We start from the raw sequence: 14,773 nt of genomic DNA, 5'->3' as shown, positions 1-14,773 counted from the left end.
GTGGTGGCAGAAGTCAGGCTCACCAAGGTGCTCATCGATGGTGGGAGTGGTCTCAACCTTATCTTCGCCAGCACTTTGAGGAAAATGGGGCTGGACTTCACGGGCATGCTGCTTCCAAGCAAGTCTCCTTTCTACGGCATTGTCCCAGGTAATACGGCGCACCCACTTGGCACAGTGGTTCTTCCAGTCACCTTCGGCACAAGGGAGAACTACCGCACCGAGTTCATTAAATTCAAAGTTGCTAACTTTGAATCTTCTTATCATGCTATACTGGGTCGTCCGGCACTCACCAAATTCACCAAATTATGTTTATCTGCTTCTTAAGATGCAAGGACAAAGTGGGGTACTCACTCTCCGAGGCGACTTGAAGAAGTCATATGATTGCAACCAGGAGGCGATCCAATATGCTTCGACTACGCATGTGCCAGATGCTTCAGGGGAAGTATTCACGGCCGCGCAGCAGCTCTCCCAAGCCGGGCTGGAGATCCCTTCAAGAAAGGCCAGCAAGTCGAGCATCCAGTCGACTGATGATGTGGCCCTCAAGTCGATCAGGCTCCAGGAGGGTGACTCATCTAAGACCACCGTCATCGGTGCAGGCTTAGATGAAAAATAGGAACTCGCGCTCGTTAGTTTCCTTCGGGCTAACCGAGACATATTCGCATGGAAACCAGCAGATATGCCAGGGGTGCCCAGGGAGCTGATCGAACATAGTCTGAATGTACACCCAAAGGCTGTGCCCAAAAAGCAACGCCTTTGAAGATTTGCTCACGACAAGCGTGAGGCAATTAAACGGGAAATAGCTAAACTCCTCGCAGCTGGCTTCATTAAAGAAGTGATTCATCCAAAGTGGGTAGCTAATCCCGTCCTTGTAAGGAAAAAGAATAATGAATGGAGAGTTTGTGTTGACTACACCGATCGCAACAAGCATTGCCCAAAAGATCACTTCAGGCTACCGCGCATTGATCAAGTCGTCGACTCGACGGCGGGTTGTGTCCTCCTTTATTTCCTTGATTGTTATTCAGGATATCACCAGATTGCGCTCAAGGAGGAGGATCAAATTAAGACGGCATTCATCACCCCGTTCGGGACTTACGCCTACAAAACTATGTATTTTGGTTTGAAAAATGCAGGAGCAACTTATCAACGTGCTATTCAAATGTGTTTTGCCGATCAGCTACAACGAAACGTTGAATCCTACGTGGACGACGTGGTCATCAAGATCAGAAATTCCGACGGTCTGATTGCAGACTTGGAAGAAACGTTCAGCAGCCTACGCAGGTTTTGGTGGAAGCTCAACCCAACTAAATGCATCTTCGGAGTACCATCAGGGAAATTGCTCGGGTTCATCGTCAGCAACCGGGGAATTGAAGCCAACCCTATGAAGATTTCGGCCATCACTGATATGGGGGCTCCGGCCACAATCAAAGATGTGCAGAAGCTAACAGGTTGTATGGCAGACCTGAACAGGTTCATCTCCCGGCTCGGGGAGAGAGGACTACCCTTCTTTCAAGCTCCTGAAACTTCAAGACAAGTTCCAATGGACGGAGGAGGCCGAGCGGGCCTTACAGGACCTAAAGCATCACCTTCAGTCCCCTCCGGTCCTTACAGCACCATTGCCAGGGGAAGATCTACTACTCTACATTGCGGCAATAACTCATGTTGTCAGCAGTGCTATTGTAGTCGAGCGAGGCGAGGTAGGCTATGCATTTGGAGTGCAGAGGTCTATATATTTTGTCAGCGAGGTACTCTCCAAATCCAAGGTACGATACCCGGTAGTTCAGAAACTTTTATATGCAATTTTGATTACATCAAGAAAATTGTGCCATTACTTTGACGAGTACAAGATCACTATGATTACGGATTTCCTATTGGCAGATATTCTCCATAATCAAGATGCCATGGGGCGTATATCAAAGTGGGTAGTGGAACTGGGGGCTTTGTCTATTAACTTCAAGCCACGCACTGCAATCAAGTCTCAAGCTCTAGTCGATTTTATGGCTGAGTGGAGAGAGAATCAAATCCCAACTCCAGTTGACAAGCTAGAGCATTGGACCATGTACTTCGATGGGTCTCTTAAACTCGACGGCGGCTTCGCTGGAGTCCTGTTTATTTCTCCATGGGGCGAACAGCTGAAGTATGTTCTCCAGATCCTTTGGGAGGTATCAAATAATGAAGCTGAGTATGAAGCCTTGCTTCACGGGCTACGTTTGGCGATATCACTGGGCATAAGTGACTACTCGTATATGGTGATTCACTTCTTGTGGTTCAGCAAGTCAACAAAGAGTGGGACTGCAACAAGGAGATGATGGACGCTTATGCACAAGAAGTGCGCAAGCTGGAAAACAAGTTTTCCGGTCTGGAGGTTCATCATGTGTTACGGGAGCATAATGTTGGCACAGATATACTATCCAACCTGGGGTCTACTCGTGCACAGGTTCCAGCGGGAGTCTTTGTCCAGGAGTTAAAGCAGCCATTAATCAAGTCTTCACCTCAGGTAACCACCGATGCGGGCCCTCAACAATCTGATCGGGAGGTTATGATGCTTGGTGAGGACTGGAGAGAGGCTTATATCGATTTCATCCGGGATCAAAGGCTACTACCGGCGGGGATGGATGCAAGAAGCGCAAAGGCAGCTCGTGTCATACGCAGAAGTAAGGGGTTTGTCCTAGTCGACAACACGCTTTACCGGCGTGGCGCACGTTCAGGCTTTCTCATGAAGTGCGTCACGAAAGAAGACGGCTACGACATACTGCGGGAGATACATGAGGGTGTTTGCAGCAACCACACAGCCTCAAGAACGCTGGTGGGTAAAGCATACAGAGCTAGTTTCTGGTGGCCCACCGCAGTGTCCGATGCTGAGGATCTTGTGCGGAGATGCCAAAACTGCCAATTCTTCGGCAAGCAGTCTCACGTTCCAGCCCACAGTCTCATCACCATATCGTCATCCTGGCCTTTTGCTTGCTGGAGCCTTGATATGATTGGACCCTTCACAATGGCATCAGGCGGCTTCACCCATGTGTTGGTGGATATCGACAAGTTTACCAAGTGGATCGAGTACAAGCCGATAGCCAAGCTCACACCAGATCGAGTTGTTGATTTTATCTCCGATATCTTGCATCGCTTCGGCTTCCTTAATACCATCATCACGGACTTGGGATCAAACTTCACGGCCAACCAGTTCTAGGAGTTCTATGAAAATGTGTGCATCGAGATTAAATATGTCTCTGTTGCACACCCAAGGGCTAATGGTCAAGTCGAGAGGGCGAACGGCATGATAATTGATGGCCTCAAGAAAAGACTTGAAGCGTCCCCCCATCAGGGAAGACTTAAAAGTGTTGAATTATCAGTCCCAGGAGGCTGATAACACTTTTATTACATCAGATGGTACATCACCGTACAACTCTACGCGGTAATGGGCAGTGAAGCGCCACTATCGCGAGGATTACAACCAGAACCCACACAACTACACTAGCGACGAACAAAGGATCATCAGAGTCTTGCGCCATGCGGAATCCAACGGTGGCCTCAACCACAGGCAAGACTGGGTGCAGGACGAAACCCTACTCGTTGTCTTCGGGGACGTAGTCTGGGTCTTCCACTATAAAAATAGGAATGGGGTGAGTACAAACGTACTCAGCAAGTCCAATCACACCCACGGAGGGGGGGTAATACAGGAATTAATGCAAAGGGCAATCCAAGGATACGGTTAGGGTTTATTTGCGGAAAACTCAGTTATATGCAAGGGTTCATTTTGAAAACACTTTTCAAAACAAGTTTTTCCAATACCAAGAAGCACACGATGTTGATCCACACAGGATCCCAGTTTTAAACTGCTACCGGACTCCCCGTCCGCCGTAGCACACGGCACAACTGCCGGACACTTTTCCAAACAACTCACACTAGCCCATCCATTCCCAAGATAAACACTAGTTAGGTGACCACACCGTAACTTGCCCAATACCGTGGGCACGGCTATTCGAATAGATTTTAACTCTGCAGAGGTGTGCAACTTTACCCACAGGTGGGGTACCACAGCACGAACACCTTAGTGCCGGTGCAGATCCCAACAAAGCCATTACCCACCTTAGCTAGACCTGACTAGCCACCACGGGATCCATCAAGGGGTCATTCGACCTAACTCCGAGGTTTAACCGGGGCATAAGTCACACAGAGCTTATCCCGTCTCCTTGATCACCCGTTGCTCTCAGCTCTCCTGATGGCTATCAGACTAACTAGTGGGATTTATGCTAAGCCGTTGCCCATACAACGGTCAAGCGGTTTGCACGACAGGAAGCTAGGTGAGATGTCACATCAACTCGGTCCTTAGGGGTGACAAGATGGATATCTCCCTTCCACGCTCAACCACACAGGTACGAGCACACCATCGGCAATTCACACAGAAATGCCATCCATCCCGTCTAACTCACTTTTCAAAACCACACTTTATCCCTTCCCACACGCACACACATTTTCTTTATAAAACCAGGTGGTCAAAGTATGGTTGTCACAACAAGGGTGGCTATCCTACCATGGTTACGGCACGCAAAACCATGCAACTTTATAAAACAGGCCATCGGGTTGTGTTTATAAAAACTAGGACAAAAACATGCATCAAAGGGCGGAATTGAACTTGCCATCGTCAAATCCTTGCGGGAGGTCCTGATCGTAGCACTGTCCCTCAGGCTCGGGGTCGCAGAACTGGTCCTCGTTCGCTTGGTCACAGTCGGGACCTTCCTCGTTCACTCCGTGTCCTACGACGCAAACAAACAGGCACACAATCAAGCACAAGAACTAAAAGCTTTTATCGTCGAGCTTGAATCGGAAATAATTTAGTTACGGAGGTCGGGGCAATATCTCTAGGTGGTTTCTTAATGGCATGGCTAAAACTATACTAGAAAGGGAGTGGTGAAGTTTCGGGTCGATCGGAGGTCGTTTCGCGCATAAAATGACGCACTAAAGAGGGTTTTAGGGGTTAAACGGGGTCTAAGGACCTGTTCGTAATTATCCAGGAAGAGTGAGGACTTATTTACGATTTCCTAAAGGTATCCTAAGTATGTTAAAGTGTGTCGAATATAACTAGGTTTGCGTATTGAGGGGTTTGTTTTGAAATAATAAAGAGAGTAGGGTCTCATTAGCAAAAGAAGTAGTTAAAGGAGAGGGGGGGGGGTCCTTTGGGGAAAATAGGAAAACAGGAGGGGGTTTTGGGCAAAACGGCCCCCTTTCTTCCTCCCCTCGCTAACAGGAACAGAGGAGGAGTGAGGAGGGGCGCCGGCGGCCAAATCCGGCCACCTAGGGCTCGGGGCGGCTCGGGTGAGAGGGGGAAAAGAGAGAGGGGGTCACGGGGAACTCGTTCCCGGCCTCACCTCGGGCCGGGGTGGTGCGTGGGGGCGGGGCGACGGCGGGCCGTGGGTGGCGGCGGAGGTGTTCGCGGCGGCGGCACTGTGAGCCGGGGAAGGAGCGGGCGGTGGCAGTGAAGGCTGTGGGGAAGGAAGGAGCGGGATGGGAGCCTATTTATAGGCAGGGGAAGGCGGTGGGGAGGCGGGGCCGCGCGGTGACCGGCCTCCGGGCTCGGCGGGGCGCCATTAAAGGCGTGCGTCTGCTTGCCCGCGTCGTGACGCGGCGCGCGTGCAAGCACAGGACGGTGAGGCGGCGGCGCGTGCGGCGGGACGGGACACGGCACGGCGGGCGGCGCGTCGTTGCAGCTAGGCGTGCGCGTGTAGGCGGCGTGCGGCTCGGCGGGCGGCGCGCCACGCGGGAAAAACAGGGCGCGCGCAGGCGACGTGCTGCACGGCGGGCGGCGCGGCACGCGGCGCACGCGCGCGCGGGCGCGGGTGGCGCGACACGGCGTCGCGCAGGTCAGGGGCGTGGCTCGGCACGGCACGGCGCGGGGGCGTGGCGCGGCGCGACGCAGTGCACGACTGTGCGGCGCGGCCGGGCAGGGGCTGGCGCGGTGGTGCGGCAGGGGTGCGCGGCGCGCACGGGCACACGCGCGTGCGTGTACAAGGGAGGAGGGGCCGAAGCTCAGTACCAAGCAGGAGGGGCGGCGCTCGGGAGCAGGGGAGAGGAGAAGGAGAAGAGGAAGGGAGGGAAAAGAAGAAAGGGAGAAAGAAAAGAAAGAGAAAAGAAAAGAAATAGAGGGAAAGAAAAGAGAAGGGAGAGAGAGGGAGAAAGGGAGGGGCGCGCCGGCGCCGATCGCGGAGGCGACCGCGGTCGGTCGGCCGCGCGCGTGCCTCGTTCGCGTGTGGCGGGATTCGTGTGCGCGACGCGCGCACGCAGCGCGAGGAGATCAGAGGGGGGAAAAGAAATGCGTCGGCGCCATTCGCGGCCGCAGCCGCGGCCGGTCGGCCACGCGCGCGGTATTCGCGCGAAGAAAAGAAGTCGCGCCGGCGCTAATCCCGGCGGGCGGTCGCGCGTGGGCAACGAGCCATCGAGCGACGCGGAGCGATCAGTTAGAGTTAGGGTTTTGACATCGGATCGTTTTTACGAACTATTCTAGCGCAGGATTTAATTAAGTGAATTTTCGGGGCGTCACAAACCTACCCCACTTAAATGAATCTCGTCCCCGAGATTCGGCTGGCTCCTAAACAGATGGGGAAATTCCTTCTTTAGGGCCTCTTCGCGTTCCCAAGTTGCTTCCTCTACTCCATGTCTGCTCCATTGAACTCTGCATATCCGTACTTCGGAGTTTCTGGTCCTCCTAGTGATAGTGTCTAAAATCTTGACCGGCACTTCCTGATATCGCAAATCCGGCTGCAGGTCTATTGTTTCCACCGGCACATGTTCTCCCTCGGGTATCCTCAGACACCTTCTCAATTGCGAAACATGAAATACTGGGTGTATATCTGACATTTCTTCTGGTAACTCTAGCTGATATGCCACTGCTCCGACTTTCTTCAGAACCCGATACGGTCCAATGTATCGAGGGGCCAATTTCCCTTGTACCTGAAATCTTCGTGTTCCTCGAATGGGTGAAACTTTGAGATAGGCAATTTCTCCCGGATTGAAACTTATTTCCCGCCTCTTCTTGTCCGCATAACTCTTTTGTCGGGACTGAGCCGCTTTCAATTTCTCGCGGATTTCCGCTACTTTTTCTTCTGCTTCTTTTATGAGCGCGGGTCCTACTAGGGCACGTTCTCCAACTTCCGACCACATCAAGGGAGTTTTGCACTTTCTTCCATAGAGGGCTTCGAATGGCGACATACCCAGGCTGGCTTGGTAGCCATTATTGTACGAGAATTCCGCATAGGGCAGACTCTGTTCCCAATCATTCCCATAGGTTAGTACACATGCTCTCAGCATGTCTTCCACGATCTGATTCACCCTTTCGGTTTGACCATCCGTCTGTGGGTGGTACGCGGAGCTAAAATCTAACTTCGTGCCCATGGCTTTGTGCAGGCTTTTCCAAAACCTAGATGTAAATTGGGTCCCTCTATCTGAGACAATTCTGCTAGGTACTCCATGTAACTTTACTATATTTTCCACGTAAAGCTTTGCCAGCTTTTCTCCGCCATAAGTGGTCCTTACGGGTATGAAATGTGCTGATTTAGTGAGTCGATCCACAATTACCCATATGGAATCGTGTCCCTTCTGTGTTCGGGGTAGTCCCACTACAAAGTCCATTCCTATCTCATCCCACTTCCACACCGGAATAGGCAAGGGTTGCAGTAATCCCGCAGGTTTCTGATGTTCGGCCTTGATCCTTTGGCAAGTATCACAATGAGCCACAAATCGTGCAATATCCGCTTTCATTCCATTCCACCAATATTTTTGCTTTATGTCCATATACATTTTGGTGGATCCCGGGTGGATGGAGTAGGCCGAGTTATGGGCTTCGTCCATGATCAATTTCTGGAAATCTCCATTCTGGGGTACGCAAATCCTATTCTCGTACCATAACGTTCCTTTATCGTCTACCCTGAAGCCCGGTGCTTTGTTTTCTCCAGTTTGTTTGCAAATTTTTACTAACTCTCGATCCGAGCTTTGGGCTTCTCTAATCTTATCCTCTAATGCTGATTGGACGTTTAGCACTTGGCTGGAACCTTGAGGTATAATGTGCACATTTAATCGTGCCATTTCCTCTTGCAGATGGTCATTCGTGGGCCCATAGGATTTCCGACTTAAGGCATCGGCTACCACGTTCGCCTTTCCGGGGTGATACTGAATTTCCAGATTATAGTCCTTGACCAACTCCAACCATCTTCTCTGCCTTAAATTTAAATCTGGCTGAGTAAAGATGTACTTTAGACTCTTGTGGTCAGTGTAAACCTCACACTTATTTCCGATCAGGTAGTGTCTCCAAATTTTAAGGGCATGCACTACGGCTGCTAGTTCCAAATCATGGGTCGGATAGTTCTGCTCATGAGTCTTGAGTTGGCGGGAGGCATATGCAACGACTTTCCCGTCTTGCATCAGTACGCACCCTAATCCTTGTCGGGATGCGTCACAATAGATGACAAAGTCCCGATGAATGTCCGGTAGGGTCAGCACTGGGGCGGTTGTCAATCTTCGCTTCAATTCTTGAAAACTCCTCTCACAGGATTCTGTCCAAGCGAACTTTTTCTCCTTCTTAAGAAGTTCCGTCATGGGCCGCGCTATCTTAGAGAATCCCTCGATAAATCTCCGATAATATCCGGCTAATCCAAGAAAACTTCTGATCTCACTAACGTTAGTCGGTTGCTGCCAATTGGACACGGCTTCAACCTTCTCTGGGTCCACTGCTACTCCTTCCGCGGTTAGAATGTGACCAAGGAAAGCTACTCTCTCCAACCAGAATTCGCATTTGCTAAATTTTGCATATAGCCTGTGTATCCTTAATTTTTCCAACACTACCCGCAGATGTTGTTCATGTTCCTGAACACTCTTGGAGTAAATAAGTATGTCGTCGATAAAGACTACGACAAACTTATCCAGCTCGTCCATAAACACTTTGTTCATGAGGTTCATAAAGTAAGCAGGGGCATTGGTCAGTCCGAAGGACATTACGGTGAACTCAAACTGCCCGTAGCGGGTGACAAAAGCTGTCTTAGGGATGTCACTTTCCCTAATCTTGAGCTGAAAATATCCTGACCTTAGATCGATCTTGGAAAAGTACTTAGCTCCTTTTAGCTGATCGAAAAGGTCATCAATCCTAGGGAGGGGGTACTTATTCTTAATGGTAACTTCATTCAGTGCCCGGTAATCTACACACATCCTCATACTCCCATCTTTCTTTTTGACAAACAGCACTGGGGCTCCCCAAGGCGACGAGCTTGGTCTGATGAAACCAATCCGTTGCAGTTCTTCTAGTTGCTTTTTTAATTCCGTCAATTCCGAGGCCGCCATCCTATAGGGTCTCTTGGCTATAGGGGATGTTCCGGGGATGAGGTCTATGACGAACTCTATATCTCTTTCTGGCGGCATGCCAGGAAGTTCTTCGGGGAATACATCTGGGTATTCGCTTACTACCGGGACTCCTTCTAAAGGCTTGGCTTCCATGCTAAATGCCATTGGGTCAAACTTACTATCTCGGGTTCGGCAGATCACTTGTATTCCTTCGTGGTTTGTTAGGTGTACCACTTTGTCGGTGCAGCCTATGAGACCATTGTGTCGGCTTAACCAATCCATCCCAAGGATCACGTCTATTCTCCCAGGCTTAAGTACTACCAAATCTGCTAGAAAGTCTACCCCACTTAAATTGATCCTTATCCGTGGACAACTTAGTTGACACTTGATGTCGCCTCCAGGCGTCCGGGTTAATAGGGGTGTTTTTAGTAGTACCGTGGGTATTTTGTGTTTTTCCACAAAGCTCGAGGATATGAATGAGTGCGATGCTCCAGAATCAAATAGTACTATTGCCAGAGCTGAGTTGACTAGGTACTCACCGAGCACTACGCCCTGAGCTTCTTGAGCCTCCTGCGCATCGATGTGATTGACGCGGGCTCGTCCAAAGGATTGCTGGGGCTGCTTTGTCTGCTGGCTGTTGTCGTTGCTGCGGATAGACACTCGGTTGGCACCGGTCAGGGCTGGTCTGGGTCCATTCACCGAGTTGGAGAAGGCTGATGTGGCCGGCTTGTTCTTGGCATAAGGGCAATTGGCAATATAATGCCCTATCTCACGGCAGTTGAAGCAGGCCCTAACATTGTTGTTGTCGGGGGCGACCTGGCTTGTATTGCTCTGCGGGGCCCTTGTGGTATTCTGGCTCCTGGGCGGGGCCTGTGGTCCTGTCACTTGCGACTGAGTCCTATACTGCATCGGGGCCTGAGATCTTGGTGCTATGTAGTTGGAGTTCCTCGGCTTTTGGAAGCGGTCCTGCTGGCGGGCCTTGCTCTCCAGGAATTTCCGCTTGTTGTCCTTCCGCTCTTCAGCTTTGGCCCTTTCCGTGAGGATAGCTTTGTTCATCAGGGTGTTGAAGTCCGGATAGATCTGAGGAGTAAGCAAGGTCCGTAGCTCCGGGCTTAACCCCTTCTTGAACATGTCTTGCTTCTTATCGTCGTCGTTCACTTCTTCCGGCGCGTACCGGGCCAATTCTATGAACCGGTGGGTGTATTCTTCCACCGTCATGCTTCCCTGTTGTAGTGCGCGGAATTCATCCGCCTTGCGCTTCATAGTGGCTGAAGGGATGTGGTAGCGGCGGAACTCCCTTACGAATTCTTCCCAGGTGATGGTAGAGGCATCTTCGGCTGCGGCACAATAGTTTTCCCACCAAGATAATGCTGTTCCGGTGAGCTGGTGGGCTGCCAGAAGAACTTTATCCCGGTCCTGGCATTCGAATGGTTCGAGCTTCCTCCGAATCACTCGCAACCAGTCATCAGCATCCAACGGGTTGCAGGATCCGGCGAAGGTAGGTGGCTTGGTCCTTAGGAGGCCGTCAGCTTGTCATTCATATTCTGCCCTCGTGGCTGCCGGTTAGTGAGGGCATTGGCCAGAGTCTCCAGTATGAGGGTCTGGTTATGGATGATCTGCGCCAGGTCTCCGAGGGGTGGGGGTGGTGGTAGTTGTTCTCCTTCTTGACTTCCCCCTCGGTTCTGGCTTACTTCTTGTTCTCCTTGGGGGAGATCCTGTTCAACGGGATGTGCTCCGACACTAGCGGCTACGGGGTTCCGGCCACGGGAGGCCCTCGCGGCGTTCCGGGGGGTCACCTATTGATCGGGTAGATTGGGGTTACGTTTATGTGATGTTTAAGTTGTTTAATTCGTATATATAAGGCAGAATCTACCTCCTACCGGTACTCATATAAATAAGCAGCACACAACAAACCAGCACACAACAACAAGCACAAACCATTTTATTACTGCAAGGGGGGTACAACTTAGGGTAAAGCTAGGTCTCGTACTACTCGTCTGGGATCAGTCACAACAACAAAAATGGCTGGGGGCACATCACTAGGGTGGCGCCGGTCATTTTACTCGCGAGGCAGGCCTTCTTCTGGGGCGGAGAGCGCGAGTGACCCTTGCTCGCCGTCCTCTGGGTTTCCACCGGTCAGGGGTTGTGCTGCAGCATCTCCTTCGGCGGCAGCAGCGGAACTTTCAGGGTTCTCGGGTGGGGCTTGTGTGTTTCTGAAGAGTGTCCCCCATCCTATGATGGGTGTCCCGAGTAAAACATGGTCCTCCCCTATTGCCGGGACTGGTGTTCCGCTTTGGGTCCAATCTTGCATGCGCCGATCTCGGGCTTGCCTGAGGCTCTCTTGGGCGACTGCTTCGCTACTAACCGCGGCTGCGGCTCTCGCCTCGGCATGGGCGGCTCGGATCTGCTGTATCCTCACCGCGAGCTCTGCTTGCTCGGCTCGATGGGTCTGCTCCCTTAGAAGGTTGGCTTGCTCATCAAAGAGTTGGTCCAGGGCGGCTAGGTAAGTAGCCACTTGGTACAGGGGGCCTTCTTCGTGGCGTCGTCGCTCCAAGTTTCTCATGCGGGCTTCCCAGACTGGGGTTCTGATGGCCGGCGGGAAGAACTTCGCTGGCGTAGGGGCGAGGTGTTCTTCAAAAATCCGGCACAAATAACGGAGTGCTTTTCTGATGGCCAAGGGGTAGGTGTCTTGGTGTCTAAACCCTGTGGCGGTCGCTCGCCAGGGCTGGATGTCGGGGTGGCGGTTGCTCCTGGCGATGACCAGGATCACCCTGCAGCGGAGGGTACCATGGTGCTCGTACTCTCGGCTGTAGTACCTTGGGCGTTCCGTAACGCCAAGGCCTTCCAGGGTGTCGATCAAGAGGCTGGGGAATCCAGGTGCAGCTTGGCAATCACCCTGGGTCCATCCTTCCTCAGCCATCTGAAACAGAAACGGGGTAAACAATCTGGTACAGGTGCAAAAGCGAGTAGATGATATTTATTAATACAACAAGGGTGGTACAGTTTTCGTGGTCATTAGGGTAGAGTTTTTGCTAGGGGTGCTAATCCTATCATGGGGATTCTTCCTCGGTCCTGATAGAGCGCTTCTTTATCGGAAGGAACCGATCCATCTCGTTTTCGGTCTGAGTCCCCTTATCCCAATGGGTTTCCATGGGTTCTTCTTCTTCTTCTTCGATCCATCCACCTATCCCGTTGCGGTTCTCGTATTCTTGCATCTGGGCCTGGAGGGCGGCTAAGGAATACTCGGCGTTTGCGGCTCTTGTCCGTTGTTCCTCCAGCTCCTGGGTTAACTTTTCAACCCCATGGATTAGCTTCTTCAGTTGTGCCGACTGTTCGCGGCAGAGTGCATCCAAGCCAGTAAGGTAGATGGATAGGTGGGAGACCGCATCTTCTAAATCTTCTTCTTCTCGTCCAAGTCCCCTCATCCGGGCAATCCAAGTGCGTCCACTTCTTTCAGCGGGTGGGAAAAATCCCATAGGAGTCCGCTGAAGGTAGTGCCTGTAGAGCACACGTAATCGGCGCAGGGCTTTACGGGCGGCCTTTCGGTAGGTGTCGGGGAATCGGAAGCCCTTTGTGGAGATGAACCACGGGTCTACTTCAGGGTAGCGGGTGCTTCTCTCCATAAAAATCATCATGTCACACCGGAGGGTGCCCCCGGAGATGTATTCTCGGTAGGCATACTCGGTGGTTCCATAACCCCAACGCGTTCCAGGCTGAGCAACAATAACTTGGGAAGGCCAGGCTCTGCGTAGCAGACTCCGTTGACCCATCCATTGTCAGCCATCTGGAACAGGGTAAAAAAATTAGTGGTGAGTGTTTGTGTGAGAAAAGAGCTAAGCCAGCGCAAATCCTAGGGCTTAAAAAGGGTTTCGCTCCTAGGGTCACGTCCTACGGCCAGCCTACGGCTCTGATACCACCTGAAGCGTCCCCCCATCAGGGAAGACTTAAAAGTGTTGAATTATCAGTCCCAGGAGGCTGATAACACTTTATTACATCAGATGGTACATCACCGTACAACTCTACGCGGTAATGGGCAGTGAAGCGCCACTATCGCGAGGATTACAACCAGAACCCACACAACTACACTAGCGACGAACAAAGGATCATCAGAGTCTTGCGCCATGCGGAATCCAACGGTGGCCTCAACCACAGGGCAAGACTGGGTGCAGGACGAAACCCTACTCGTTGTCTTCGGGGACGTAGTCTGGGTCTTCCACTGTAAAAATAGGAATGGGGTGAGTACAACGTACTCAGCAAGTCCAATCACACCCACGGAGGGGGGGGTAATACAGGAATTAATGCAAAGGGCAATCCAAGGATACGGTTAGGGTTTATTTGCGGAAAACTCAGTTATATGCAAGGGTTCATTTTGAAAACACTTTTCAAAACAAGTTTTTCCAATACCAAGAAGCACACGATGTTGATCCACACAGGATCCCAGTTTTAACTGCTACCGGACTCCCCGTCCGCGTAGCACACGGCACAACTGCCGGACACTTTTCCAAACAACTCACACTAGCCCATCCATTCCAAGATAAACACTAGTTAGGTGACCACACCGTAACTTGCCCAATACCGTGGGCACGGCTATTCGAATAGATTTTAACTCTGCAGAGGTGTGCAACTTTACCCACAGGTGGGTACCACAGCACGAACACCTTAGTGCCGGTGCAGATCCAACAAGCCATTACCCACCTTAGCTAGACCTGACTAGCCACACGGGATCCATCAAGGGGTCATTCGACCTAACTCCGAGGTTTAACCGGGGCATAAGTCACAAGAGCTTATCCCGTCTCCTTGATCACCCGTTGCTCTCAGCTCTCCTGATGGCTATCAGACTAACTAGTGGGATTTATGCTAAGCCGTTGCCATACAACGGTCAAGCGGTTTGCACGACAGGAAGCTAGGTGAGATGTCACATCAACTCGGTCCTTAGGGGTGACAAGATGGATATCTCCCTTCCACGCTCAACCACACAGTACGAGCACACCATCGGGCAATTCACACAGAAATGCCTCCATCCCGTCTAACTCACTTTTCAAACCAACTTTATCCTTCCCACACGCACACACATTTTCTTTATAAAACAGGTGGGTCAAGTATGGTTGTCACAACAGGGTGGCTATCCTACCATGGTTACGGCACGCAAAACCATGCAACTTTATAAACAGGCCATCGGGTTGTGTTTATTAAAACTAGGACAAAAACATGCATCAAAGGGCGGAATTGAACTTGCCATCGTCAGATCCTTGCGGAGGTCCTGATCGTAGCACTGTCCCTCGGGCTCGGGTCGCAGAACTGGTCCTCGTTCGCTTGGTCACAGTCGGGACCTTCCTCGTTCACTCCGTGTCCTACGACGCAAACAAACAGGCACACAATCAAGCACAAGAACTAAAAGCTTTTATCGTCGAGCTTGAATCGGAAATAATTTAGTTTACGGAGGTCGGGGCAA

The sequence above is a fragment of the Panicum hallii genome, chromosome 5 (genome assembly GCF_002211085.1).
Source record: "Panicum hallii strain FIL2 chromosome 5, PHallii_v3.1, whole genome shotgun sequence".
In the NCBI taxonomy this organism is placed as follows: domain Eukaryota; kingdom Viridiplantae; phylum Streptophyta; class Magnoliopsida; order Poales; family Poaceae; genus Panicum; species Panicum hallii.
The sequence above is the reverse complement of the archived record's forward strand: the minus strand, read 5'-3'. Positions refer to the sequence as shown.